This window comes from Callorhinchus milii, unplaced genomic scaffold, assembly GCF_018977255.1.
Source record: "Callorhinchus milii isolate IMCB2004 unplaced genomic scaffold, IMCB_Cmil_1.0 Scaffold5, whole genome shotgun sequence".
Taxonomy (NCBI): domain Eukaryota; kingdom Metazoa; phylum Chordata; class Chondrichthyes; order Chimaeriformes; family Callorhinchidae; genus Callorhinchus; species Callorhinchus milii.
The window spans coordinates 39,410,228-39,436,459 of record NW_024704746.1 but is presented as its reverse complement, the minus strand read 5'-3'; positions in this window follow the sequence as shown (position 1 = coordinate 39,436,459).

Below are 26,232 nucleotides of genomic sequence, written 5' to 3'. Positions count from 1 at the left end.
TTTGCTTCTCTAAGGTTGGTGTTGGCCACATAACAGAAATCATATTCAGCAAATGTTTCATTGATTCTCCTGGAAGAGAATTGGTATGCTTTCAGCAGCAGAGCAAGTGGAGCGGGGAACTTCACTGAGATATTGATCATCCCAATAACTTTTACAGGGCCAGTAGAATTCACTACTGTTGGGTTTATACTCAAGGAGGCAAATGCACATACAGCTGAAATCACTCAAAGTGATCCCAACAAATTCTGATGAAAAGCACAATATAAACAGACCACAATATGTGCCATACCTGACTTGGAAGTATGTGTTGCTGATATTGGTTTTAAAAACTAGAAACTCATTCTATTCTTCACTGACGATAGTTCACACCTCAATGACATGTTTTAAAACAATATGATATGATTTGGGGCAGAGATCTCAAAGGACTTGCTGCCACCTCATAAGCTTTGAGACTGGCCAATATAGTTCCACACTTCTGAATTTTGAAATGGGATACTACCAAATTCAATTGAATATATGATATCATTTGAATTATGGGTGCACCAAAGAATATGTGTACAAATTCACATAATAATGTTGACAATCTAAGCCTGGCCCCCATTAAGATCAATGAGGCCTAAAATTCCACCTAATCTTAGCCTGTAAGACTATTTTGTCTTAAAATCAAATACGGCACCAAATTACTTTGGAAGTCATTTATTTTTAAAACCTGCAGAAAACTGGTAATTTTAAATGATAAGACAAAATATTAACAACAACAACATGCATTGTATTACACCCCTTACATAGGATGCTAGCATTTCTCTGAGCTCTAACAAGTTTTACAACAACAATAAATTACAGAGTAGGTAGATGTATGAGCCTCAGATTGTCTATTACAATCAATTATCTTGTTTGAAGTGGGGTTTGAACAAAAAAATCAAGAGAAAAGATTCATTTATAATATTCCTTGGTCCAATGAATGTGAAAATGTTACTGTAGAATATAATAGTGACATAATAACTTTACAGATTAGTTTGCTGTATGCTGCGCTAGTAAACTCCATCTAGGGGGAATGCAAAGCATTTTGTTTCTTTATCACATTCTGATTGCTGTCATGTTTTGCTGGGAAAGATTAAACATGACAATGAACAGACTCTTAATTATTGTATCAGGACTTCATTACCCCCCCCCCCACCCCCCACCCCCCCCGCAAAATACCATTGTATTCCCCCCAAAAAATACTTTAAAAAAAGACACTTATAAGATCATCAGACTTCGACTGTGCATGGCTAAGAATAACATATTGAAACATTCCAGTTTCACTTTTGTCAGTGAAGAACAATGTTTATTTTTAGGATTAATTCTGCTTGCTGCTTAGCCTTTTCGCTGCAGTAAAATGTTCTGTCAGCCTTTATCCCATTCATGCACATGGTGTCAACATTTGGCAGGTAAATTTAATGAATCATTTTATTTACATTTCACATTCTGAACTGTCTCAGGTAATTAAGATCTTATGAGTAATACTGTCAATTTCCTGCAGCTTTTGTATGACAACACAGGAAATACTTACATTCAGTTCCTGCAATGATAATGATGACAATGGTCATTCATAAATTGAGAATTGCAAATTGGCAAATGAAATATATATATTTTAAATTTGAGTTTAAAAATGAAGCAATATATATAACCCAAGGTTCCCTCTAAAGCCTTTTAAAATACGTTTCTTGTGTTATAGATCTCGAGTCTAGGACAAATAAACTCTATGTTTGACACTAAGAATTCATGGTGATTCAAGTTGCCTTTGCAGTCACTGAAAGTGCAATGAGTCTCACCTCAGCAAGCTTTCCAATCCATACTTTATAATTTCTTTGAAAAAAAATGCACAATATATATTGGTAGCAATGGAACAAAAACAATGGGAAACATCTGAAAATCACAAAGGCTAATTAATCTGAACATCTGGTGCACACATGTCTCTTGTGACTTCCCGGTATTAAGTTTTGATTCAAAGCTTGTGGGGTTTTTTCCTGTCAAAGAGAAACTGGTAAACCTTGACATCCCGGTAGTGTGAGTCACTGTCAAGAAATCTCATGAGGGTGTACCAGCCAAGAGTGATGCAAATTCCATGTCATGTTTGGTGACAGTCATCTGACAAGGTTTGGAGGTCATGTCTGCCCTTCACCCAACCCCCCACTCCAGCCACAAAAGCCTGTGGATTAGGCTGTTTTGTAATATATATATATATATAAATATAAAATCGACAAAGAAAATATTTTCCGTTTGCTGTCTGTTTGTTTGCTTTCCGACAGGATGGTAGCTGCTATTCTGTCCCTCCACCAGATGGTCTCAGATAAAGGTTATTTTGTTATGAAAGTTTATGTTGATTGAAAGTGAAATGAAAGTCTAACCTACAGACTTGGCATCTCTACACGTGATGGAAATAAATCACAATGTCAGACTCAGCACAGTTGCAACAATGCATTTAAAAGGTAGAAGGCAGGACATTGGACTCATTATAATATCAAGCATCTTTCTGATGTTCTGGAGAGATGAGATTGGATAGGCCAAAGGGCCTTCTTGATCCAGGCCAATTTTGATCTTGTGAAAAACCATTCTAGCAACACAGTTCCCACTATCTTGGGAGATTCAGTGCAACATTTGTTTATCCAAACCACTGCAGAGACAAAGGGACATCTCTGTACATGAATGTGATAAGATAACTGATTTGTCAACTACACAAGTGGCAACTGAAAGACATGGAAACTTTCTGCTCAGCCAACCTGGCTTAATGCACCCATTCACCAGCTCATCAACTACAATCACAGTCAATAGGAATTTGCAAACAATAACTTGCATTCATCTGGTGGCCTTCACATTGCATGAACATCTCAAATCACTTAACAAATATGATAGGGAACACCGAGCAATATGAAGCATGTGTGAATTAAGGACTCTAACCAAATGCATTATTGAAAATATATCTTTTTAGGAGGGTTGTGAAGGAAGGCGAGGCAAAGACGTTTTGAAAGAGCGTTCAAGAAGACAGGTAGGAAGCTTAGCCACCAATGTTAGGTTGGAGGGAATGAGGAACAAACAATAGAATTGGAAACATCAAAATATTGCCTGTATATAAAAATACACAGTCACTACACTTCACAATAAAATCCGTTGAAGCGCTTTCAGACACCCTCCTGATGTGAAATGTGTTATATCAAATGCAAGGATTATTATTATAATCAACTATTTGTGAGTTAGCCCATGAGAAGGAAATGAACTGATATTGAGCATGGTACATGAAAGCAGTAATTAATTCCAAGCAAAACAAGCTGGCAGGATATTAGCACCATTTGGAGCTTCAAATGACACCTGCTGTCTTTCCCTCAAATGTCCGTGACATTTTAAACAGGAAGAAAATATATTTTGTCGACCGATCCTATCATCTGGTCTTTTCCTTCACATTACACTGTTACGTTAATTATACTTAATATTCAAACAATTAATTACGAGATAAACAAGTTTTTATTTTTGCATTGCAAAATGTGGTAAATTGGATTTTCAAGCGATAACACTGGTGACAAACAGCTCACTACAAATTAGCCACAAGATACAACAACTAACTTCATGTCAATGATTGTGGCTTGGAGCATCAAGTGGTCTCATAACCCTGAATTTGCAATCAAAGGGTTTAAATGAGCAGGGCATATAAAGTGCATTAGGTCAACACGTGCCTCTAAAGCACCTATTTATCTAATCCAGGTCTGGAAGGCACTTCTTGATGCACTTCATGTCCTCTCAGATTGGACAATTTAATTTTTAAGTGTTAGTGAACTTTATGAGTGAGCTAAACCTTCTACTTAAACTAAGACCATCAGAGGCAAGGTGATGAATCAACCACTTCATACAAATGTTATCTTGTTACTGATCACACTCCAGTCCCTATCCTCCCCTCTTTCAATATTGATAGCTGACTCCCCATTCCCTTGGCTCCATCACCAGTGGCTGAGCTTCCAGCCATCTTGTCCCTGTGCTCTGCAAATTGTTATTAATAATAATATTGATATTTTATGCATATTATTCCACAATTAGCAAATAGTTCAAAGGAACCTATATTTTACCATTGAAATCCCCTCCCCATTGCAACTTCCTGAAATTAAACTGTATTAAGTGTATAATAAACAGAATATCTTAGAGGCAGCAGAGAATTACTGATCTTATTTCACTTGTAAGGAAAGCCTCATATTTCACTCCTGTCTGCAGCCTCATGAATTATCATCCTTTCATAATTTGGAAATAATGCAGTGAATCCACGCTATTGGTACATTCATTCTGCAGATTGAGTCTAAATTGCATGGGAAGAGATATGTGAGGTTATGTTCACTTTCTGCACAGACTTATTTAAGTTTTAAACAGATAGAATTGAGGAAATAATCCCCGAGCAGTATACCCATATACCGCGAGTGTGGAGCATGCTGAGACCAGACTTGATCCTTGCCCTGCACAGTAATTAGAAAATCACACCAGTGACAGTACAGCATGATTGAGCTTTCACTCAAAAAGCATTTACATAATTCAAATGCATCTGATTCCCTCTTGAGGGTACAGCCATATTGAACTGTTGCCATAGTAACCTCTCATGTTTCTTCGCTATACAGTGCGGCTGCTAATGGGGTATATTTTATAATGTACGCTTTATATTTTATTGACTTACTTTCAGATACACATGCCAGTTCTGTGCAATGTCTTCTGATGGTTTATTTTAGACAGTGACTGTAAGTGGTTTATTTCATTATAGAAAAGGTCAAAATGATTCCAATTGTTTTTTGCATTATTTCATACAGTGAAACCAACCCAATGCTGACACTACCTAAAAGATTCACCAGGGGTAAAACAGAGTTCTTTTTTTGAAACATTTGCATTCCAGACATGACAAATGCCATAGTCAAGGCTATTCATGCTGATAGGATTGTTACAATAGAACAAGTAGTTATACTAGATCTGGTTTTGCTGCAGGGTGCAGACCGAATCATGTAGTTCCTAGTCAGACAGACAAAAGCAGCTTTCTCTGAAGGCACCTCAAAGAGCCATGCCTAATTATTAATTAGGATGACATTTTTATAAGGAGAGTGTTTTATCAAGCAGTGACGCTGAAAAGCCTGCACACTAACAGATCTTTTCTGTCTGCTCCTTTTATTGTAATAGTTTTATTATTTTCCCAGAGGAGGGGAATTTGGTAATTTAAAATGAATAATGCTTGTATCTAGACATGGATACATTATCTCTCATAATGATTTTGCCAATGATTTACAAATTATTTTGTTGAACGCCTCACAGCATCCTGTGGAGTCCAGAGTGTGGGTGCTGAGTGAGCTGTGGGGAACAAAGTTGATTCAACATTGTCAGCTCAAACTGAAAATATCTGCATGTTCGAATGGAACCAAAATAATTATTGTGGGAAAAGTGTTGGGCAATACTGAAACATGAAGGATCAGCACATTTTGTAAAATGTGAGCGGAAACGGTTTCAAGAACATCTTTGAATTTACACAGAATGGCACTGGCAAGAGACCTTTACAGAAAGAAACATTGAAATTGGTGGTTTCCGCAGACAAAATATCAGTGTCATATTTGTAGATGTTAGCGATCTGCTTCGGGGTATTGTGTTTTTACCTCTGCACCAGCTAAACTGTAATATGAAAGGTATCCACTGTCTGACAGCTGTTAAGAGCCCTAAGTGAAATGGGTTTGAGCAGTCTCAGAAGTTCCTATTCCATTTCATCAGTGGGTAGGAGCCTATTACTTAACAATGCTGTGTAGTTCAGCACAGTTGGCATTCATTTGGCGAAGTCACTCAAAATGACCACGAGGAGAGATAGAGTAGGAAATGGAAAAACCTATGCAATTTAACTTTAGTTCAGAGGTTTGGGGCAGTAAAACATCAGAGTAACGTGTGAGCTATGTGCTCCATCAAGTCCATAAGTTACTCAACCTTATACAGGTGAATTTAGTTACTTGCTCAGTTTCCCTACTCTTCTGTCAGTACTCACATTGATGCACGCAAAACAAAATCAAATCATATTTAAAATTTTTTTAATGGACAACTATATACACTTTTTTTTACAGGGCACATTCACAGCAGAATGATGTGTCTTTTTTTCCAATCTGTCAGGCAGAATTAAGGCTGACAAGAGGCTTATACAACAAAATCCCCTGCACCAAACAGTGGGGTGATATGGTTGAGTTCTGCAGGATAACGCACATTACAGTGAACGGGCAGTTTATCAACCAGTGCATTACACAAAGTTTCTCCTTGGTTTGAACAGTGTAATACAAAGTAGCATTCTATATATTTAGTCCGCTATGTATCATTATGTATCCTCATCCCTATCTTCAAGGCCCTCCACGGCCTTGATCCTCTGCGACCTGCCGACCCCATATCATCTAGTCCGCTCCCTCCGCTCAGCAGGCTGTGACCTGCCCCACATCCCCCACCTGGCCTGCCCTACCAGCGGGGTTGGGCCTTCACCCTTTCTGCCCCCATCCTTTGGAACTCCATCCCACATTCCCTTTGCCTCACTCCTTCCCTCCTTCAAGGTACGAATCGAAACCCCCCATTTCGACCGCGCCTTCGGCCACCCGCCTACCGTCCCTGCCCTCCATCCTCCCCTAACCCGCCCCCCCCAGCTCGTGTCCAAATTCCTGGCTGTCCAGGGCCTTGGGACATCCTCCCGACTTGAAAGGCGCTTTACAAATGTAATTTTGTATTGTATCATATTCTGTTCCACAAATTACACAATGAAAGTCAAAAGGATGAGCATTATGTGAAATGATGGTGTTCACAGGGTGTAATTGCACAATGGTGTTCAGTGTATTATACACAATATTCAATGTATTACCCACAGTGATGTTCACTGTATTGCACACAGCAGTGTTCTGGACCTTCATCAGAATTAATAACGATCCTTATTCTGCATCATATTAGGTTTTATAAATATTCCTACGGGATATTAGCCAAATTAGACAAAATCTTACACAATAATTAGCTCTGCCAGATGTTTCCTCTTTTAAAGCTACTGCTTTTATCCAAATGTTACTGTAAACGTATTATACCGATAAGTTTTGTAACACTGTAGGAGATACATTGAGCATTACATTGCTGCAGTGAAGCATAATCTATAATGCTGATTGCAAATGATAGTCTGAAACCTCTTAATGTTCACTGGGAAGTTATGCTTTATTACTGTCATGACTGCTTTTTTTTGCTTTGTAAAATTACGCCCTTTGGAATGGATATATTTTGTGCTCGATCAAGGAAATCAACTCAATACAAATTTAGTTCCCTTGATCTCTTTGAATTTCAAAAAGGGTTTCCTTGTCTGCCACATCACAAGACTTTCATAATAATACAATAATAATACAAATAATAATCCTTGCATTTGATATCATGCCTTGACATTGGAAGGGTGTCTCAAAGTTCTTCACAGGATTCACTATAAAGTGATTGCGTAATTTTGTACGTGAACACAGCTGCCAAGACACAGAGCAGTTTCCCACAAATAGCGGTTGAAAGAATGACTAATTTTATTTGGGGCATTGATTGCCAGGACACTGGGAGAAATTCCCTTCTCTTGTCGGATAGTGTCATAGGATCGTTAGCATCCAACTGAAGAAGTAGACAGGACTTTGGTTTAAATATCTCATTTGAAGGGCGGCAATCTGACAATGCAGCATCCCCCAGTACTGTTCTGGAATGTTGTTATAAAGTATGTGATTTAAAAGTCCCGATGTGGGGTTTGAACCTACAACCCTCTGACTCAGAGGCAAGAGTGCTACCAACTGAGCCAGGCTGAGACACATAATACTTCATCCATGAAATTCTGTGTATCGAAAAAGGAAAGAATATTTGAAAGATTGTAAAGCTTTTGCTACACTATAGTGCTAAGACAGGCAGCAGTGTAAAAGCTAATAACCCCCTGATTGAGTTATTGGGGGTTTTTACCAAATCTGTAAGTAGTGGAATCCTAGTGGTGCAATGGGATTATATACAGATATTAGTCTATGTCCAATAATTCATCATAAATAATCATTTCAATTTAAAAAAATCAACACAACCTAAAAGGAAGTCTGTCTGAGGACAGATCCTACTTATTACAACCTGTTTGAAAGCTATAGTCGAGGGCAAAGGCAGAGTAAAGTGAAGTCCTCTAATAATAATAATAATAATAATCCTTACTTTTGATATAGCGCTTTTCACGTCGGGAGGACGTCCCAAAGCGCTTTACAGAACACACTGTAAAGTGAATTGACTGTATATTTGTGGGTGAACGCGGCAGCCAATTGCGCACCACAATGTCCCACAAACAGTCGTAGATTGAAAATGACCAATTTTTATTATTGTTTTTGGTTTTGGAGGGATTATTATTAGGCATGTGGAGTAAGGAAACTTGCCCAAGGTTTCACCCTGCCTGGAATTGAACTCAGGTCTCTCGCTTGCGACGCGAGTGCTCTAACCACTGAGCTGCAGGACTCCACGAGGAGCTTAGTGGCCAGACTCCACTGGCTCTGCATCACCGAACGGACTGACTTCACACCCGTGTTCAAATCCCTTCACTCCCTGGCACTTTCTACCTCTCTGACGTCCTCACTGCCCAATCCACTACCCAGCACTTCTGCTCGACTGGCACCAGCCTCCTGCTTGTCCCTCGCGCCCTCCCCTCCACTGTTGGAAATCGCGCATTCAGCCACTACATCCCTCAATCTCACCACCTTGCTCCCTCTCACCCCTTTTTCAAGTCCTGCCTGAAAACCTTCCTTTTCGACGGTGCTAATGGACATCTCCACCCCGGCTCTGAGTCAGGCTCCACCACTGTTAAGCGCTCTGAGGCACTACCCTGCGTGGAGGGCGCTTTATAAGTGCAAGTTGTTGTTGTGTTTTAGTATACCTCGTGATTTGCTTTTAACTGAACCTTATACATGATTTGCCTGGTTTTGGTAAGTAGATGACATTTAACAGTCAAAACCCTGTACTCCAATGTATAAGGAGAAGCACTGCAATAGGCCTCAGATTAAAATAAACATGAAACCACAACACACAATCCAGTGGATTACTGAACAAAATTGAAGTGTCATCATAACGTTTTCCCAAGGACTGAGAAAATATTAAAACAAAATCCTGATGCACTTTTCTATTGGGCATTGAATGCCATTAATTGCAATGCTATTGACATTGTGGTCTGCTCCACAAACATCTCCTGTTATCACAAGATTTCTAATGTGATTTGCAATACATTCAATGCAAAAAAGAGCAGGTCACAACTTGACACCGATGCATCGATTTTATCACATTTAAATAATGAAAAAAACCATGAAGTGTTGTTTAATGTGCAAAGGAAGGACACTTTCGTAAAATGTATTGGCTAATAAATACTTGAATGTAAAGAAGCAAACTTCAAAACATGGGGTTGGCAAGAATATTGTCAGAGTCTGCCAGTAGTTTGAAGGAATTTCCTGCTCTGCAGAATTAAATAGTTATAGCCAGGAAACTAATGGATAGGAAAATGGGATGGAGTCTCACTGCAACAGAATTGGTGCTTGTTATTTTAGTGGGAAAAAGTGCCAGATTGCAATATGATGCAATTTCCACTCACCTGAATTTTGCCAGAAGGCGAGGGAAGAGCCAAACTGGCGCACGTAGCTGTTTATTTTCCTAAACACTGGTGTTTGATCTACTATGTTCCATGAAAACACCTAATTTTGGTATGTTTTAGTCAAACCATCTTGAAGAAGAAAATCAGCCAGAAAAAAGAGAGAAACAGAGAGAGAGAAAGAAACAAAGAAGTGAACAAATTTTCAAAGAAAGAAACATTTGCATTTATAGAGTAACTTAATAATAATCCTTGCATTTGATATAGTGTAACTTCTTTCAAGTAAAATAACTGGTTTGCTTAACTGTATTAAGCATCTTAAAAGGTATGTAACAATGTTGAACATTAAACATTTACAAAGAATCATTTAGCTTAAACCACAGTTTTCATTTGCTTATTCTTCCACTCTTCTGTTTATTTTTTAAAGCTTTACGTTAAAACAGTGTATGCTGATGACATCATTGGGGGGTAACCCGTTGAGCATGAGAAAGATGAATTAACATCACTGAACATAGTCTTTAAAAGAATATTCAGGGGTTAGACATTTCCCATGGTAGTTGTGGGAATGTGACATTTTGGCCCTGAACTTTGACTTCTGATATTTCCTGCTGCTAACGATGAGTAGGGGTGCTCAGGTTTCACAATACACTACAAAATACGGTCAGGATTGCAGGTGTAAAGGCAATTTGGGGTACTTTAACTCTGCATTATCCACATTTATTCACTGCCGAGGAGTAAATTATCCTAATCAAACATCAGTTAGTAATGTGGCACATTTAAATGAACAAAAACTGAAGCCTCCTCCTGAGGAACTTAGGAAAACAAGAACAGGAGGAAGCGATTCAGCCATCAAGCCTGTTCTATCAGTTTTAGATGTTGCCAGAACTTTTAATCCCAATGTCTCTTCATATTCTTTTACCTCTACCACCCAAATGTCTGTCTATCTCTCCAAGTAATCATGTGGTGGTATTGATGACAGAACTGATAGGAAAATGGTAATTAGGTGGGGGAGGGGGGAGAGGAAAAATCAAACAAATCCAGATTTCAGAAAGCTTTATTAAGATGGGGAAAATGTTGCAGTTAGCAGGTTAACAGGTCGGTATACAAATATGAAACTCTCAGTCTGGTTTCACAATGGTAATGGATTTCTGCATTTGTCAGAAACCAGGCTGACCAAACAAAAAGAATAAATCCAGACTCAGGTGGAATTTCTAAGCCTAGGTGCAGATCTTCCCAGCAATCAATGGTTGATTGTTTCTTGGTACATTTGCAATTACAGATATCGCAGTTTTTAATCTTCTCCTGCTGGTGTAGATTGCACACGTTACAGCCACCTGCTGGCATATTGTCCAAGTGGCTCTACTTCATGCGTGAGCCTGAGAGTGTATCAAATGCAAGGATTAATTATTATTATTATCATTATTATTAATAATAACCACTTGAGCTGAGCCATTGGGGTAACTAATCGTGTTGATGCAGCCACACAAAGAGGTTGAAACTTTCAGTTTCCAATGGAATTCATGCCACTTGTTGGCAAAAGCTGAATAAATTCCCAATGAAAATTAAATGGATATTTAAAATTGGCATATAATTAGGAGGGCTGAGTTATAAGGCTACATTTTGGGTGCAAATCCTAATTATATTGCCACTTGCACTTTCAGCTCAGACTTTAGCATATCATCTGAATACTTCAGTCAGATTGTTGCCTTATAATCACCTGGCTGCATCTATTATTTTTCTATTTAATCAACAGTCTCTGCCACCATGAAAACACCACAGCTCTGTACAGAGCTACCAGATCTATCTTCAAATCTCACCTCACTATTATGAGCATATTCCAGCTGCCAACACATGATAAGACTGTTGCCTAGCTCTGTTAGTTCACAAGTGTAGAACTAACACATTTCCTGCTGATTGAATTAGATCTCACAATTCATGTATGAGAGCAGATCAGCTAAATATGGAAACTACTAAAGTGTATGGGAAGTGAGCAAGAGAGTGAGATCACACAAAGTGGCTCATGTGGAGAAAAACACCAAACACAGACTGGATGAACTGAATAGCCTGTTTCTGCACTGTAACGTTCCATAACTTGGACAAACCCACACAAAAGATTGAAAATGGATCCTGTAATATTGGGCACCTTTTGAGGAGAATAATCCAACCTACATTACAAAGCCCATCAGTATCCTGCCCAGAAGCCTTGTGCTTTGAATTTAATGGGCTCTAAACTTTTATATCTAACACAGTCAAGCTTCAGTGATCCTGTTCCTAATGTTATCCAGTGACTTCTCAGTCTGCAAACTAAAAATACGCAGTCATTTAAAAAAATGCCAGTAAATGCCGGTACTGGCATTGTAATTGTTCAAATCCTGTGAGCAGAAGATAGTGAATAAGCTCTCTTATGTTCCCGGGATTCAAACTATTTGAGTTAAAGTCAATATCCCTGGCCACTGTGAAGGCCAGCAAGGACAGTGAGGCTTCTCAATGTGGCATTGGTGCCATTAGTAGAGTTAGGATTCGGGAGTCTACATGTGGGCCTGCAGAATTTATTTTAAACTTTAGGTTTTATTCCCAGTCCAGATAGGCTCGAATTCCAGATACCCAGAGTCCGTGAAGTTGGAGGTTTATTATTATTATTATTATTATTATTATTATTATTATTATTATTATTATTATTATTATTATTATTATGCCAAGCAATGACTTTCCCCAGTAAATGACCTAGGCAGCTTTTAAATAAAACTACATTTATTTAATTCTGTGTTTGGACCAGATTGCCCAGTAAACAATTTGTTGCACCTCACCTTGGACAGATTTTCAAAAAATAGTACCATGTACATTCACAGAACACTCTCATCTAATCTACTGATATCAAGTGTTGACTGCAGATGAGAGAAACATTACACCAACAATGATTTTCAGGAAGCCCAACGCTGAAAATATCACCACATGTAGCGGGTAACTGAACACATTTTGCAAGAATTCCACAGATGCTAAATTCATTTGCAACTGCCTTTGAATATGCTGCTGAATTCATTACATTGTGCTTCAGATGCCTAATTATTTCCTTATTCTTATTTAGTTCTTAATTGGCATAGAATTTGCTGCAGTAGTTAGTGAGATATTACTATTTACTGTGTGTCACTTCACAGGGCTATTTCTGTCTGGATCAGATCAGTGAGTAACACTGACTTGCAGAGGCGTCAACTGCTTGGTGTGCACAGTGTATAAAAAAACTGCACAAGACTGCAGGCTTGAATAGTAAACAGTTCAGTTTTGTGCCCTCTTCAATTCCCAAAATGTGAAAACAATGTAGAAAAAGTTAACTGTTAAGTGAAGCAAAATGAAAGAGGTCAGCGAACAAGGTAGTAAAACAGATGCATCAAATGACTCAGAGAGAAAGAAAGGAACGAGAAGCAATGATCAGGAAAAGCACATAGAGAAATTAATAGTGATAGCTAGCAATATTGTACGGCAGATTCAACATGTGGAATGCAGAACAATGCATCTAACCAAGTATTCTTTTAACCCTAGAAAATGACCTGACATTGGAAGGGTGATAGTCCTTACCATATGCACATTAAAATGTTCACATTATAATGGGTTGATAAAATTGGCTGGTTTATTCTATAAATAGTGAAGATTCATATTTAAAACATTTTATGCTTATTGTCTCCTGTCCTAAAGATGACTCATCCTTCTGGGCTAAAGTTTAATGGTTGCTGGCTATCCCCTGATAAAATTCGCTCTGTGTAAATCATCAAGTGTCATCTTGTTATTTGACTATGAGTGTGTGTGTGTGTGTTTTGTGTTGAGGGGTGGGGGTCGGGGAAGTTACACCCAAGCCCAATCATGTCCTCACCAACATAAAGCAGAAGTGATTCACAGAAGTGAGAGCAATCAGCACAGGTCCTGCCTAATGTTTCCAAGATTAACTGGGCAACACAATAAACACAATAAGCATTTAAACATTGGAGGCAGGTTCTCTGTATAATCATAATATTTTGCTTTTGATATCGTGCCTTATCACATCAAAACGACTTAAAGCATTTCACAGAGTGTTCTGTAAAATGTAGTAACTGTGTGTAAGTCAACCTGGCAACCACTTCTTGTGTGTAGCCATGTCCCGCTAACAGCCGTTTCCCACTAACAGCCATTAAGTGAATGACCATTTTATTTCCTGAGGGGATTGTTGGCCAGGACACAAAACAAAACATACTTCTCTTTTAGTGCCATGACTTTTTCCATCTCATCCAAAGGATTGGACCTCTGACATTACAGCACTCCCCCAGCACTGCAATGGAGTATCAGCCTAAACTATGCGCTCAAATCTCTCCATGGCTTCACCTCACCCTCTCCCTCTGCTCAGTGAACACTGGTCTGCTTCCTGCTCACTAAACAGGGCGAGCTTTCAGCCAATCTGCCCAAACTCTCTGGAATCCCATCCCAAGGACCATTTGCCTCAGCCCCTCCCTCTCCACCTTGAAAAGTTTTTTTTTAAAAATGCAATTTTGGTTATGCCCCTCTTTCGAATCTCTCCCACCCCCAATTCCAGCTCCCTGGGCTCTCAGTCAGCTCTGTATAGATGTACACCCAACATGAAAGGGGATGTATAAATGTAAAACCATCGCTGTTATATTCCTGAAAGTAACCAGTAGCAGTCAGCAAAGGAAGAACACATCTGTATACTACTTTATATAGTGGCCTCATAAGAACACACAGGTCATATGTGGACTAAATCAATTAACATTGACTTATTCATTAACAGTGAGCAATATCAAAAATTCTTCAGATAAGTTCTAATGGAAGGAGTTTCTTCCAATAGTAATTGGATCAACAATCAATCTTTGACACATTATGCAACAGTTTGGCGTCTCATTGAAGAGAAGCTGCCTAATGTTACCGCTTTCAGTCTTGTGTGTTGGGAATGTGGAATCAGATGTAGAGCCCCGGTTTAACACAAAGATTCAAATCTGGTTTAAAATTAATATCATCTTAGATTTGCTGTGATCTTCCCAACGAGTCAACCTAAATTTCCATTAAGGATTGTTCCTTATAGAAAGTTAGCTGGATGTGATGGATTTCACTGTAGAGGAATTTTTAATTGATTTTGCAGTCCCATTGCAATCCAATTCTGCTCTTCTCTCCACTTTTACTGCTGGTGCTCTCTTGCTGTATCTTCAGCTTCTGCTGAATAGCTCATGTCATTTTTCGGATTCACTGGCACTGCCTCTACTCAGATAAGTTACATCCAGGTCTGTGCCTAATGAATGGCTGTGTGACAGTGGCTAGAAATGGTGGGTCATTACTTAGTAGAGGCTAAAAATGCTGTCCCACACTCAGCTATTTCTGAACAGGGAACTGCCGCTGTTAAATAACTTGGCCTGAGAAATAAACCCCTTACATGGGGTTCTCACAACAGGAAACAGAAATTTGATAAGAGCAACTTCCCTGTTTGACTTTAGTTTCTTCCACTCTTAGTTCAATTTCATTTAATTGATATGCATTGAGATAGAACAGTTTTGCCTTACACAATGCGGTCTAATTGCAGAGATTCCTATTTGGGTTCTTTAACGAGCAAACTGAAAATACAACGTGCAGAGTTCACAAGATCACAAGATTGTTTTGGATTCAGAAGACCTTTCGGCTCATTCCGTCTCATCCTTTCAAAATACCCACCTTACTGTCTTCTCATAATAGCATCAAGCTTATTTTTTTAATGGGTCCAGCACCCTGGCCTCAACTACCCTTCCTGGCAACCTGTTCCAGTCTTTAATTACCTTTTGGGTAAATAAATACTTCCTAGTATCTGTCCTAAAATTGACTCACTTGCAACTTTAAATCTATGTCCGCTTGTCCTATTCTCGTAGTACATCAAAAAGTACGGTTCAGGCTTTACCTTCTCAATCCCATTTAAAATTTTATACACTTCTAAAAAAAATCCCCTTTTGAGACAACTCTTTTCAAGACTGAAGAGTCTTGCCTTGTCTTCTACAGGAACACTGATGCAACTCAATTTACTTTTGGATTGGAGTTCCCACAAATCAGTGGCATAATTCTGTTACCAAGAGTCTGCACCTAGTGAAATTCAAGAACTGCTATTAAGTCGTAAAATGGCAGAGTAGATTTGTTGGGTTAAATGGCCTATACCTATTGTTATGTTCTCATGCTACAAGCTAGAATTATAAGCAGCTGAGGGAGTCTCCCAGTGCACATTTAATTTTATAACCCATTGGGATGCTTCATATTGAAAATCAGCTTGCTTATCTGGTAAGATTTCCCAATTCATCCTAATATTTTGTTACCTCACTTGACGGGCTATAAAAATGCAAGTTGTTGTTGTTCCATAGTAGCATAGGAACATCCTTGCTAAACACCCAGGGTCACAGCCCGTGTTATTGATTAGGCATCTTCTTGTGCTTCAGACAACTGCTTAGTCCCAAGGTTCACGTTGGAAGGACATCTTAAAGCATCCACAGAATATACTGTAAACTGTATATTTTGTATGCAAAAAGAAAATGTGCAATAATCAGAGTTGGAGTTTGCAAGTTCCTGGCAGTTTTCTAAGACCTTCAATGAAATCTGTAACTAAATAAAATTATGCAGTATCATCAGTTTTCTTTTGGAACTTACACAACTCAATTGCCATCTGTTTCCACATCAATAAAGAATTCATTAATAGACTCTGGTACAATGAATTAACCCGCATTTAAGCAAGATTGTTAGAAAATGAATGAAATCTGCACAAGATCCTCATAATGACAGAATCCAATGGTTACATCTGACTTCCTGAAATGAAAATTAGATTGTCTATTACAATTTTATAACAACAAAAATGTGCATTAATGTAAAAGTATACATTAATGCACATTTTTGTTGTTATAAAATTGTAATACTTCTACACTAATGCTTTTAAATGCTAGATGTGTATAAAGATAAGGGCATATATGGGTTTAACTTCCAAGGTTCTTGGTTTCTTTCTCTGGTCCTTTGCTCTTTCTATGAACAGTCAGTGGTCTCGGGTCACATTTACCTGTGTAAACCCTGTGAAGCTGCCAGCTGCTAATGTATTGAAGAGAAAATTCTCCTGGGATTGACTCTGCTTTTGCACCACAGCAGTTGTCTGAAGCACAAGTAGCTGCCTAATCAATAACATGGGCTGCCTTGACACATGGGCTGTGACCCTGGGTGTTTAGCAAGGATGTTCCTATGCTACTATGGAACAACAACAACTTCCATTTATATAGCGCCCGTCAAGTGAGGTAACAAAATATTAGGATGAATTGAGAAATATTACCAGATAAGCAAGCTGATTTTCAATATGAAGTATCCCAATGGGTTATAAAATTAAATGTGCACTGGGAGACTCCCTCAGCTGCTTATAATTCTAACTTAATAATAATATAATAATCCTTGCATTTGATATAGCGCTTTTCACATCTTCTAGACTTCCCAAAGCGCTTCACAGAATATACTGTAAAGTGAATTGACTGTATATTTGTGGGCGAACGCGGCAGCCAATTGCGCACAGCAATGTCCCACAAACAGTCGTAGATTGAAAATGACCAATTTATTATTTTTTTGNTTTTTGGAGGGATTATTATTAGGCTTGTCGAGTAAGGAAACTTGCCCAAGGTTTCGCCCTGCCTGGAATTGAACTCAGGTCTCTCGCTTGCAAAGCGAGTGCTCTAACCACTGAGCTACAGGACTACACAAGCCACTCCACTTGTAGCATGAGAGAACTTGAAGCTTGGTCACATAGCAGCCAGCCTCAGATCCCTAACTCAAGTTATTAACCATAGGATTAAGAAATCCCGAGTCACATCCGTACAAAGTGTGTTGTGCCTGAAGTCAGCGACTTGAAAGTTAATGGCACAGTGGGAAATCAACATCTCAATGTAGCAACCTTTGCTATATCCCTTCCTTTTTGGATATTACCACAAAACCTCTATAAAAACTTGCAAAGGAGATAGGCTAACTTGGTTAGATTGGCATAAAAGAAGAAAATATCAAGTGCCCAAATAAATGTACCACTCATTTGTCCTTTATGCAGCACTGATATCAATGTGAGGAGCTAGGAATCAGGTAATCTTTTTTCAATCTGGGATTGTTTGGGTGTATATATGTGTGTTTCCAGATTAACGTTGTGTGTATACATGTATTTGTGTGCGTGAGTTTGTAGATGGGCAGCAAGTTACAAGACACCAGCTGAATCGACCTCTGGCTCTTATTTAACTCAAGCAAACACATAACATAACATAACATGTAGGAGCAGGAGTAGGCCATTCGGCCCTTCGAGCCTGCCCCGCCATTCAATCATGGCTGATCTTCTAATCTAACTCCAGCTAATAACCTGATCCTGCTTTATCTCCATATCCCTTAATCCCTTTTGCAATAAGAAATCTATGCATTGGAGAAAGCAAGCAATGATTCTCTGATTGTGGGCAATTTACTGACCTTGGCGGTGTGAGTTTATAGAAAGACTGATCAGTGAATGATACATGAATACCCCATACAATGCAAACTGTTTAATCTTTCCACTGAGCAGCAATGTATTTTCACTTTATCATTTTGTTACAACTATTGGTTAAACTGAGCAACACAGAAGAGGAAGGTCCCAATTGATCTCTGGTCTAAGGTTTGATCTACTCTCAGACACGGCAACAGCAGGAGTACTGCAAACTTTGGAATTGCAGGATCTACGGAGGCAGCCAGCGTTACTGGTCCTGATCTCTATCCAGTGACCTTTTCTAGGATAGACACGTGTGTGGATTTAGGGCGAAGACAGAATTGGGCTTAGTTCACGGTCTAGAGTTACACGTACAAAATATCTTTTTCGGCAGAATACCATGGAGCTACCAATGACTGTAACCCAACGTAAATTACTACCTTCAGGAGAGGAGGTTAGAAAAGTGTAGGAGGGAAATTTGCGAAGAAAGATCAAGCATGAATGAAGATGAAAAGCAAAGACTTACATTTGCATGTTGTATTTTGCATTTGATATATATTTTCTATAATTTGCCTAACTCATGTGAAATTATTACATTTATATAATAGCTTCACATGAGTTGACTGCAAAGTGCAGAGACTGTATCTAATGATTTAAAATAAATTATCTTTGTGGATCAATTGATAAAAATTTATTTACATGAAATTATTCAAATTTGCCCCCCAAAAAAGCTGGGGTTTTTTCTCCAGTTGCCAGCAACATATGGCCAAAACAAAGTTTATTCACTTTCTGTCACTGTGGCTAAACTAATTTTAGCATCGTGGGTCCAGTTTCCACAGCTTGTACTTGGCTTTTTGCCTTGAGGTGCTGACCTGCTTTCAAAGCAACAAGGTTAACTGTGCCGTACTGTACTGAATCAGTGATCACTGTTGCTATGTCTGTCACTTCATTAGTAGCTGAGAAGCAATTCTCAGAAAGTTTGTTCTAATAACAGGTAGAAAGGGGAGGGGTATGGGGGGCAAACGACATTCAAAACTGGAATCCTCATAAACAAATATCCTCTTGCTGACTGGAGAGTTCTTTTAGTAATGATTTAAGAACAGACATTTTGAAAAGTTGAACTTTTTTTAATATAGCAAATCATCTAAAAATAAAAAAATCATTTGAACTTGACAGCAGTTATCGCTTATGGTTGGCAGTAATACTGCCTGCTACTGAAATAGATGTGTCACTGTCTATGACTAGTTGCCTTTTAATGATACTTCTTAATTCCTTTTTAAAGCCACAGACTGTTTTTTTCAAATCCAAGGGCTTGATTTTGATTTTGTATTCCTTAACAGATTTCTTAATTAAGACTCTGACACTAACTCCAACGTAACCTGTTTTCAGTTGGGTTCCCTTGAATCCATTTCTTAATTAAGAAATCCTGCAAAATTGAGCTCACAAAATCAATAGGAGGAAAACCTCAGATTCCATTGGATGAAGTACTCAATGAGATTTGCATCTTCCACAAATGGTTGAGGAATAATAATGAATATAAGAGGCTGAGAAGAGTGGAACATCTCTTTTACCTTTTTAAGCTTGTTCCACCTTATTCATTCCTAGTGCAGGCTACCATTATGGCTCAGCTTTCAAAAATGATTTTGGAAATAGAAAAATGTCCTATAGTTCAACCAAACCAGCAATATCATGCACTTATAATATGCCTTCCACATAGGAAAGGTCTCAAAGTGCTTCACAGAGACAGAGTAGGAACCTAAGCAAGTTGGAGAGGAAGAGGGTAGAAGGAAGGTGACCAAAGGAATAGTCAAAGTCGCAGGTTTTCAGAGGGATTTTGAAAGCGTAAATGCAGAGTGCGAGGTGAAGAGTTTAGGGAAAGAATTCCAGTGAGTTTTCAAGATGTAATTCAGTAAAAAAAAAGCAATGATTTGAATCATTGGTTATTTATAATAATAATAATCCTTGCATTTGATACAGTGCCTTATCACGTCTCCCAGATGTCTCAAAGTGCTTTACATAGTATAGAATAAAGTGAATTGACTGCATATTTTGTGAGAGAAACGTGGCAGCCAGTTACGCACAACACCATCCCACAAACAGTCATAGATTGAGTGACCAAATTATTAATTTTTTTGGAAGGAATTATTACCCCTGGAAAAGCGATCCATCAATCAACTAACATTGGGTTCCTACTTACTGCTAGTTAAACAGACGCGTGTGGATTAAGGAAACTTGGCCAACATTTCGCCCTGCCCGGGAATCAAACCCACTTTCAGTTGAGAAACATTTCATTTCAGTCGAGAAACTTTTCAAACCTGTTATTTCAGTCAAAAAACAAATTCAGATTTCTGCATTTCTGTACATCATATAAAGATGCACAATAAGAAAGGGTGACAGATGTTGAGATATCCTAATGATGTTTACCAGCTTGTTTGCACTTCCTCAAATGCCAAGGAGAAAGGGAAATAAAATGTGGCATCTGAACTTCAAAGGAATAATTTGCAGTAGGTTGTGAGAAGAAGCGAAAAGCTGAGTAAATGGTGCTTAAATATCACATTTACATTACATTGCTGTGGTTGAGAGATGTTGGGGTTGCAGGACGTGTTATGCTAAGCGGGAGGGATAACTGATCTTGCATGTATATTATAATATTCTATTATAATAATAATCTTTGCATTTGATATTCTAATACAGCTCTCCAAAGGCCTGCTGTTTCACCTTGTCTCAGCCTTAAGACCATTTTTCTTCTTATTCATAATTGTTACCAATAATAAAGAATACATTATTATTAATAATAAAAAATTATAGCACCTTTTAAATCAGGAGGTTGTCTCAAAGTGTTTCACAAGATAAACTATAAAGTTGTAGCGACTCTGTATTTTGTAAGCAAATATGCAAAATTGCAGATCGGGCATAATTGAAGAACATTCTTCAGTTGAGTCTCAATTTCAACCTGCATTTTCCACATAAACACATTATGGTAGTGTTCTAATTTGATTGCAACGTATTGTCCCAGCCATTTTCCCTCCCAAAATGTAATTATGCTCTATTGAAATGGAGTAAGCCATTTTTAAATGTATTTTACACAAGCTCTGATTTCTCACTATGATACAAAAATAAATGAAGAAATTATCAAAAAATGGATATTCATGCTGTAACAAGTGACATCATTTCTGTATGTTGGAGAATTTGTTTCAATAGTACTGCAGCACCACCTGCAGGTCTTTCTATACAGAATCATAGAATTATGCAGCACAGAAAGAGGCTATTCGGATCATCGGGTCTGTGCCAGCTCTTTGAAAAGGCTTACCCAAATCAATCCCATTCCCCCGCACTGTCCCCATAGCCCTGCAAACATGTCCTCTCCAAGGCTGAAAGCTCATCTACATATACGAGCTGAAGCAAAACCAATCGATACAGTGGTTTAATGTAATGCGAGTGTGCATTATTGAGGTTTAGATTTGAAATTCTGCATTTCTCCTTTCAGTTAAAATTTATTAGAATAATAATCTTTGCATTTGATAAAGTGCCTTTCACTTCAGAATGATGTCTCAAAGTACTTTACAGATGTTTGTGAGCATATTCTGGTACTTTGTAGAATAACTCATAATAATAATACGTGCATTTGATATAGTGCGTTATCATGTCTTCGAGATGTCTCAAAGTGCTTCACAAAATATACTATATACTGTATATAAATTGATTGAATGTATATTCTGTGGGTCAAATATGATGATGATCATGCTTTTCCTCAGTTTAGCTGCACTGAGCAGACATCGGCCTGTTTCACATCTACAGCGCGATCCATCCTACATTCTGCCTTTCTGCCTCAGGAACCCCATCCGAAGGTCCCTCCACCTTGCCCCCTTCCCCCAGCATCAAAATCCACCTTAAGACTCATCTTTTCAGGCATGATTTTGCCCACAATTTCTGCCTTTCCTCAGATCTCTCCCACCCACTTCCTCAGCTTGGGTTCCCAGTCATCTGTGTGAAGTGGTTTGAGATGTCCTCTTGACGTGAAAGGCACTGTAGAAATATAAATGGTTATTGTTGCTTTGACCCTTCTAATTTGAGCTCTATTAGATTAGCTATTTAATTCCTCTGGTGTATTTATACTAACCCAATGTATAATCACTGCCTATTCCTCGGTGACCTTTATAGACTGCCATGTCTTCCTAGATAGAGTGTCATTTGCAAATAAAGCATCAGGGATTTTTTTTTAAATTGCTTATTGCTTTATAAGGACTTAAGTTAAAAACAGTGTAATGATGATGTGCTATTTCTTTAAAAAATGATATTGTGCCATCCATGCCCTGAATCTGTTCCTGTGACTTGTTGCAATGTTATGTGGTGGTGACTGTTGTGCATAAATGTGTTGTTCATAATACAGAACTAATTTATACTTTCTTAAGCCTCTTAGAGCATGTTTGCTAAGTAACATTTATTACACTGGAAGCTGATCAGTAACAAATATTTGCAATTTTTTTTCCATTGGAGACATTGTTAATGGGGAACAGGATCCTGCATAGTAACCATGAAAGTCAATTAAGAACCTGGCCTAGTTTCTACCTTTAAATCCCCCAATTCTACACAGTAAGCAACTTGTTCCTTCATTAATAGAACTGTTTCTACTCTCTGACAACATTTATGAGGCCAGTAAAGTGTCTCAATTACCGAGGGAACATTTAAAATATTTACAGCTGATCAGCAGGTTATAAATTTAGTTTAATGGAAGTCAATCCACAGGATACATACTGTGGTGCAATCGATAAAATAGCATTACTCGAATTTAAAGTTAAAATTTAAATTAAACTTAAACGACTGTTTGTGGGACACTGCCGTGCACAATTGGCTGTTGAGATTCGCCCACAAATATACAGTCAATTCACTTTACAGCATATTCTGTGAAGTGTTTTGAGACGTCTAGAAGACGTGAAAAGCGCTATATCAAATGCAAGGATTATTTTTATATATATTATTAAACATAGTTGGGCAGAGAAAGTTAGCAAGCCATTTTTAGAAGTTTTTTTTGTTTAATCTAAATATTCAATCTTCACAGACCTGCCCTTGCCTGGTTCGATTCCTATCTATCTCACCATCTCCACTTTGTTGCCTCTAACGGTTTCTCCTTCAGGCTCTGCACTGTAACATCTGGGATCCCCCAGGGCTCTGTCCTTGGCCCTCTCCTCTTTAATATCTACATGCTCCCCCTTGGTGATATCATCCGCAGACATGGGGTCAACTTCCACATGTAGGCGGATGACACCCAACTCTATCTTTCTGCCTCCACCCTCAACTCCAGGACCACTGCTGCCCTGACAGACTGCCTGTCAGACATCAAGTCCTGGATGAGGGCAAATTTCCTACAGTTGAATGTGAGTAAGACTGAGGCTCTCCTGATTAGCTCGCGCCAGCGCCTCTGCACCTCAGGCTCTGGCAGCATCAACCTCCATGGTTGCTCACTACAACTCACCAAGCCAGTCAGGAACCCAGGTGTCTTGTTCGACCCTCAACTGTCTTTTCTTCCCCACATCCAAGCCATGACCCGCTCTGCCTTCCCTCAGCTCCGTAACATAGCCCGACTCCGCCACTACCTCACCCCTCAGGCACCTGAAACTCTTGTTCATGCCTTCATCACCTCCAGGCTCGACTATACAAACGCCCTGCTTGTCGGCCTTCCCAACTCCTCCCTTTACAGGTTGCAGATAATCCAGAACTCTGCAGCCAATGTCCTCTCCCGCACCAAATTCCATGACCCCATCTCCCCCACTCTCGCCCGACTCCATTGGTTCCCTATCTCTCAGAGGATCCAGTTCAAGATCCTAGTCCTCACCTACAAAGCCATCAATGGCCTCGCCCCACCCTACCTCTGCGACCTCCTAATCCCTTAGCAACCCGCTCGTTCCCTCCACTCAGCCGGCTCTGGCCTGCTCCACATCCCTTGACCCACCGCCCCACCATTGACGGGAGAGCCTTCAGCCACGCTGCCCCCAACCTCTGGAATTCCATCCCCCAATCACTCCGCCTCGTCCCCTTCTTAGCCTCCTTCAAGTCCTGCCTCAACCATTTCCCCTCCTCTTCGACCATGCCATCGACCATGCCATCGGCCAACCCCCTTCCCCTCCCCTCCCTTCTCCCCCTCTGACCCCAGCTCGGGTCTGAAATGCTGTACACTGTCCGGCGCCTTGGGACGTCCTCCCAATGTGAAAGGCGCTATACAAATGTAATCTTGTTATTGTTGTTGTGATTAGATTAGATGCACTGAGTTAGGTTTGCTATTGAATTTTTTTATTCATACAAAACAAACTTACATTTATGGGGTGCCTTTCACATCAACAACAACAAAATTACATTTATAGAGCGCCTTTCATGTCGGGAGCGCTTTCACATCAGCAAGACTTCCCAAGGCGCGGGACAGTCCAAGATTTCCCCCTGAGCTGGGAATGGGGACAAGGATGTGGGGACAATGGGAGTGAGGAAGGGGTAAGATGGTTGAAAGCATGGTCAAAGAGTAAGGTCTTGAGGCGGACCTTGAAGCAGACAAAGGAAATGACGAGTTGAAGGGTCTCTGAAATGGAGTTCCAGAGAGTGGAAGCAGATATATTGAAAGCCTGACCACTGATGGTGGGGCGGGTTGGAGGAACATGAAGGGTTAGTAGTGTTGGCATTCAACTTAGTAAAAGGCTTGGCACTGACTGTTTCCACAGACAATTCATCTGCCCTCCTTCTGAACACTAATTTCTTTAAAGAACTGGAATATTATAAGTATTTGGTGCCTTGTAATAATACAGAGGTATCACTGGGCTGACAAGATTGTCTGAAATCACAACCTGCATCATTAAAACAAATGCTATATCAAATTATGAGGTCTTCATTTGTACCATGGACTGCTGAGTGAGGAGAAGCTGTGAGTATTTCTTGTTAAATTCCAACAACATTCAGGCTATATCATGTATCATCTCAATACAATGTCAGAAACCAAAGCAGAGATTGCTGTTTGAGATACCGTCCTTAGTAGAAGAAACCAAAGTATTTTATTACATCGACAACTGAATATTACAGGATTTACATGTAAGAAAAGCAATAGAATACAAAACAGCCAATGTACCACTTCTGCCCCCCTGTGGACTGGGCACACATAACAGCATTCATTAGGAAAAGAGATTAGAAAAGATATGTAGTTCTGGAGCTACTGAATATAATTGCATATTTTACAATACTATATATATATATATCGTGTTTACATTGTTGCCTAAATCTAAACCCAAGTATATGACACAATCTTATACAGAAAGGCACATCATTGTTGAACATAGTCATTACACTTCACAGTGAAAATCTTGTGAAGCACTTTGAGACGTTTCAACGACTGAAATGTGAGAAGCAGTGTGGAAAGTAAAACCAATGTGTGTAGCCGTCCTACTTCCTGGTCTGTGCTGGCTCATACAACTTGGAACCTCCTGGGTTGGTAGAGTACAATTTCACATCAGGAGGTAGTTTATATATTCTGAGTCTATGGCCTCTAGGCCTCAGCCTATACCACCCTGGAAGCAGCACAAAAAAAGCCTAGGGTGCACTTGGCCGATTTTTCTTTCCTCCCTCCCAGTGGAGAATCTGCTGACCTCTACTCAGTTGATTGAGGAGGAAGTTGGACCTGCTAATGGAAAAGTGTCTTGAATAACAGTCATCGGGACATCGGGATAATAGGATCATTGACACAGCTGGCACATGTTGTAATGTAGATACAGGTCTGGGTTTACTGGAGTGTAAGTAAACGTAGAAAATCTTCAACCCACTGTTGGGACTGGCCAGGTGGGGTCTCCTTCCAGTACGTGGACATTCCCATGTTCAATGCTGCATCAACAATTCAATATTTGCCCTTAAGCAGTCGCAGACCGCAGCTGTGTCAGGACTAGGGAGTCAGACTGAAAGAAGCATTAGATGCCCATTCATATCCAACAGCTGTTGGCAAAGGGGTCGCAACTCTTAACTACTGTGAAAGAAACAATTTCTACAGTTTTTCACAAGTATTCCAATATTTTCACATTCTCCCCTCACTAATATTTGTTTGCTATTCTCTTGCCTCATGTTGCATTCCATCCCCAATCACAAACCTTTTCAACGACTAACATCTCACAAGATCACATCACAGGATTAG